Genomic DNA, 5,631 nt, shown 5'->3' on the forward strand with positions numbered 1-5,631 from the left:
CTCTATAGAGATACCTATATTGTTGTCAGTTACTTCTTGCCAACATCTTCATTCTATGTAATTCATAGCACTAAGGGTGGGGACCCCTATGATGAACTTCTTGAGCACAATACTAAATTCTTTTCCATGGGGGACATCATTATTTTGGGAGACTTTAATACATGGACCAAAGTCCTAAAGCCTCCTCTCCATGATCATAGGTTTGATCCCGTGTGGACAACTACTTCTGATCCTAGTTCTGTGGGTCTACTTCAGCTTTCTGAAGATTGTTAGGGGCCCTTCATGAGGTATGGTTGTAATTTGTTAGAGCTTTGTGAGTCTTTTGACTTAATGATCTTGAATGGAGTCTCTTGCTTTCCTAGATCCAAACTCTTCACTTGTTGGCCACATGGTGGTGGTACAAGCATTGTTGACTATGTTCTCTCTACTACCTCCTTCATCCCTCTCATTTTCTATTTTACAATCTCTCACCTTCCTCTGTCTAACCATGACCTCCTTAGTATTACCCTTCGGGGACCCCTAACACCTTGTCCTTACTACTTATCTACTTCTTCTTGCCCCCCTCTTCCCTCCCCCCATGTTCACACTTCTTTTTGCTTCTCTAATGGTGATACAGAGGTCTTCATCCATCATCTTAGATGACTTCTCCCCCAAGACCCCTTCCCCAACTCTGGGGACATCACCTCCAGGTTCCACTTACTTGCATTTTCCTTGTAGGAGTTTGCTCTTCTCTCCATTAACCAATGCACCTCCTCATTCACCCCTCATCCCACTTGTGGGTCATGCCCCATGAATCAGTGGTTTGATGAGGACTGCAAATCCTTTCATTTCATGCTTCACTCTGCTCCACCCACTACTTCCTCCTCTTCCTCTTAGTTGAATCTCAACTACTGCTACTTTCTTTTCCATAAGAAATAGAAGTTTAGTTTAATGTAGTGTAAGTATCTTTGTGCCATGTTCTTCTAGTCCCCAAATCTCTTTTGGTGCACCATGTTTCCTCACCCCTCCCCCTTCTACTCTAGAATTTCACTCCCTTGCCTCCCACACCTCCACACTTTATGATATTCCTAGCTAGCCCCCTCTCCATCTCATCCTCTCCGCCACCCGTTGTCACCTCTTCTCCATCTCCCACATTAGTGAGGAAGTTAGAGTTATGAATAGTAGAAAAACTTTAGATGATGAAGGATTTCAAGCTGAATTCTTCAAATTAGGTATCTCTATCCTAGGTCCCTTTCTTATAGTGCTTTTTAATTGAGTGGTTTGTGTCAGCTTCCCTAACTCTTGGTCATGACATATTATCTATTTGATCCATAAATCTAGGCTAATTACCTCTAACCCCAGAAACTATAGGACCATCATGGTTGGGCATAGCTTCACCAAACTCTATGTGATTGTGCTAAATGGTATCCTATCTAGTGAGCTCAATCAATGACATTGTCAGGATAGAGGTTAGGCTAGGTTTTGTTTAGATTTTTAGACCACTAATCACATTTTGACTTTACGGGCCATCATTGAGGAGGATTGCCATTGCTTGGTGAAAGCTTATTATTATTTTGTTAACATCCACAAATCTTTCAACTTTGTCCCTCAGACAACTCTCTTTCAGGATCTTAGAGACATCAAGATCTCAGAGATTCTTCTTACAACTATTATGAGGTTATATGAGCATGTTGTGGGTAAATTTTAGACTTTGCATGGCTTCTCTGATCCTATCCAAAGAACTATCATGGTGAAATAGGGTTGTACTCCCTCCCCCACTCTCTTTGGCATCTACATTGATGAGCTTGAAGATTTTCTCTATGATTATTCACTCCCTGGCAATGGTTTTTATTTACATTAGGTAGTAATCTCTATTCTCCTATTTGTCGATGATGTGATTCTCCTAGCATCTTCTCCCAAGGGCCTTTAGTGGCTCCTTGATGGCTTGGCTTCTTTTTGTGACTCACGTGAGCTATTTGTAAATCTAGGAAAGACTCGAGTTATGGTCTTCAATTGTTTAACGATATCCCATCTCCATTTTTACTTCTAGGGTAATGAGACCAAAATTACATCTTGATATACTTACTTGTGGGCTAAGTTTTTTGGACCTCGATTTAGCCTGGGACTAGCCATGCAGCCCAAAGTCAACAAGGGGCTTGGCTCCCTTACTCTTCTTAAGAAAAAGTTCTTTCAACACCACTTCCAGGACACCACGACTAAGATGTTGTAATGCCCCACCAATGGATCCAAAGAATTAATCTAAAATATCACTAAGTTTTCCAAACAATTTTTTTTTAAAACATGAAAGATAAACCATTTACAACTTATGCTTGGTAACAGAAGCAATAATGCTAGTAAAAGAAAAAGTAAACATAGCATACATAACAGGTTACATTCTTAAGGATCCCTTAATGTTGAATCACATCTAACATAACTAATTATGTTCCATCTGATACTACATCCACATGAAATAATAATGAAAAGTCCAATGTTCATATGTTACATTTTAGATTTCTCAATCATCCATGTACATGTCTCAGGGTATGAAAGGCTTAAAAGAATATACATCCATGTAAATAAAGTACATCATCATACTAACTCTAATCCATGATGCAATAACATAAATGAAACCACAAATCATACATGATACATCATCATCATAAATATATAAACATCATAAAAGATAACCATTTTTCACAAACATAATTAACTAAGTGCACGTTTCCTCCCAACCGTAAATAGCATCATTAGACCATCATGGATCCTAGCCATCCCTCTATGTGTAACATCCCAAATCATCGAAGAGATCATTGGCTATTAACATAGTAGGAATGTCACTCCTAAATCATACTACATCATATGCAGAAAGTAATCTAACATGCAAAGTAAAGCATAAGATAACATCATCTAACATATGCAAATCATCAATATAAGAAACATACCAGTAAATACATCCCTCATAGGGTATATAATCTATCATAATGCTCCAAGAATAGAATGAAGATAAATACCAATCAAGAATGCTCCAGCCACGGTGTCTGAAATGGATCTCAAATGATAAGAGTAGAAAAAACACTACCACTTGACCACGTGGAACCTAAATGGCCCACTCCCACTGTGCTAAGGAGATAATCTCAAGTCCCAAACAGGATATCAAAATCACATAGCATAAATCTCTATAAGTCTAGGAATCCTAAAAGTATACTAACTCAAAGGTTCCAATCACAAAACTGACATCTAATCCCAGAGGCACACAATGACATGTAGGAAACCTACTATGCAAGCAGGAAAGTGTCATCGCATATATCATGTAGAAGTTACCCTGGTAGTTAGCTTACAACTACATGGGTCCCTACCAATCCTTATGCGGCTACTAGTATCCTCTCATACTGACGAGACATACTATGGAATGCAAGGTCACAACCAAGTGTTCTCTCTACTCCCATCCTATTCTGTACAAGCACTTGAGGCATGGGTGAGAACAAAAAAATTATTTTTTTAGGTTCATTTAATCCCCATTTAGTGTGTAAATGTTATCACTTATTAACAAAACTTACAATGAGTTACTCTGGTAGCCACTTAGGGCCTCGACCCCCATTGCAAGCCACTTTTCGACACTACAAGTAGATAACCTACCCTAAGCTCATGGAATCATAAAATCACCCCAGTCCTATACAAGCTACTGAAAAGAAAAACCAAAAGATAATCCACAATAAGAATCATCAAATATCCACAATAAAAGCATCGAATCTCCATGAGCAACTAAAAAGCATCCATAGATAATCATGACCACAACAGTTCTCTATTGGCAACTGAAGGTATCACTGATAATCAAAAGTATCCATTGGTTCTCAATTAACCAAAATATATCTCAAAATCATACTGATCGAAGACTCCAAAATGGTTGAGTCAAACATGTCACAACATGACATTATCAAGAAATAAATCAACATTTCAATCCCATCATGGCGATTGGAAAGTAACCCAAGGATAACTGATCGATGACTCAAAAATATGGTGAAGTCAAGTGTCTCAGATACAAATAATTCAGCTTCACTCAAGAAGATTGATAAGTAATAACAATCAGTAATTACAAACATTTCATAGAGCTTATGATCACATTACCATGGTTGGGTTTATAAAGATCGAGACCAAATAACATCAACATGACATCACATCTCATAACCCTTGAGCCTTTGGTAGACGTCCTATAACTGGTCAACACTAGTCAACCCAAAATCTAAAACAAGAAGCATAGAGAAAACACAATGCAAACACATGTTTTGGTTTACTAAAATCACATAGTTAAATTGAGTGTGAAGGTATCAGTTTGTGTTTACAAGTATACTTCAAGTGTATAAGATTAATCATTTCACCTACAAGTCAACTCGTTTGTTCCCTCAAAAACATTATCCTTCCTTTATTTAAAATTACATTCTAAGCATAACTTAAGGGTAAATATTTACTCATTAAACTAATCTTCTTTGACCCTTAATTAAATGATTCTCTTCATTTGCTAAGATCCATGTTACTAACTGAATAATTGTTCCTTAATGTTACTTCAACTTTTCAACATAAACAAAGTATCATTATTCGTTTAAATATAAGGAAGCCAGCTATCAATCTTTGAATAAGAAGATTATAACTATATTAAAATGATCAATTAAATCAATCAATTAACATAGGTACACAATCCATGATCTTTTTAACATTCTAATAGTTCTCAATTAAATATTACTAAGTCTCATCATTAAAATATCTAAGGTCATTATTCAAGTCATTAGAATAAGGCTTATCAACTTCGATGTAAATACATAACAACTTCACTAAAAGAACCAATATTAGCATATCAATTACAAATCTATAAATAACTTAATTATTGATTTAATTTAATCAACTCTAATTAGTTAATTTAATTAATAATTACATATCCCAATCAACGACCCAATGAATATCAGTTGATTAATAACTAACTATAATTTGTAAGTTAAAAGTCAATTATAATCTAAATCTCTAATATTAATAGTTCAATAATGACTTGTTATTATTTAATAACAAGTTATATCGAAAAATCTTATTAGTAAATCTATAATGACCACATTCATTATTCTTTCAATGAATACTAACATTTTCTTATCAAATTTGTATTATCGATAATCATTTACTAAAATAATAATGATTAGTTACTAAACAAAATTAAACCCAAACCCAAACAATCAAATTTTAAAAATATAATTTAATAATATTTATCATTGATTTATTTCCATCACCAAACTAAATAATTAATACATTTAAATTATTCTTAAATTAACATATTTAATACCTATGTATATATATATATAATATTAAATAATTATATATAATTATTAATAAACTTAATAATATAATAATTATATATAATTATTAATAATCTTAATAATATAATAATTATTATAAACACAAAATACTATTAACTAATCATATCTCAAAATCGAATTACACAATCATATATAACATATAATACACTTACCTTATTCATACAAGCACAAGCTTTTAAATGAAGAGTCGTGCGGTTTGCATCTCGCAGGTCCCCTGTGAACTCGCAGACTTGTGCAGTATGATGCTACCGAAAATAAAGCGAATGGGGGTGCGGTGGGTATAAACCCCACCAAC

Source organism: Cupressus sempervirens, chromosome 10, assembly GCF_028749045.1.
Source record: "Cupressus sempervirens isolate cs-2001-9-10 chromosome 10, ASM2874904v1, whole genome shotgun sequence".
NCBI classification, from domain to species: Eukaryota; Viridiplantae; Streptophyta; class Pinopsida; order Cupressales; family Cupressaceae; genus Cupressus; species Cupressus sempervirens.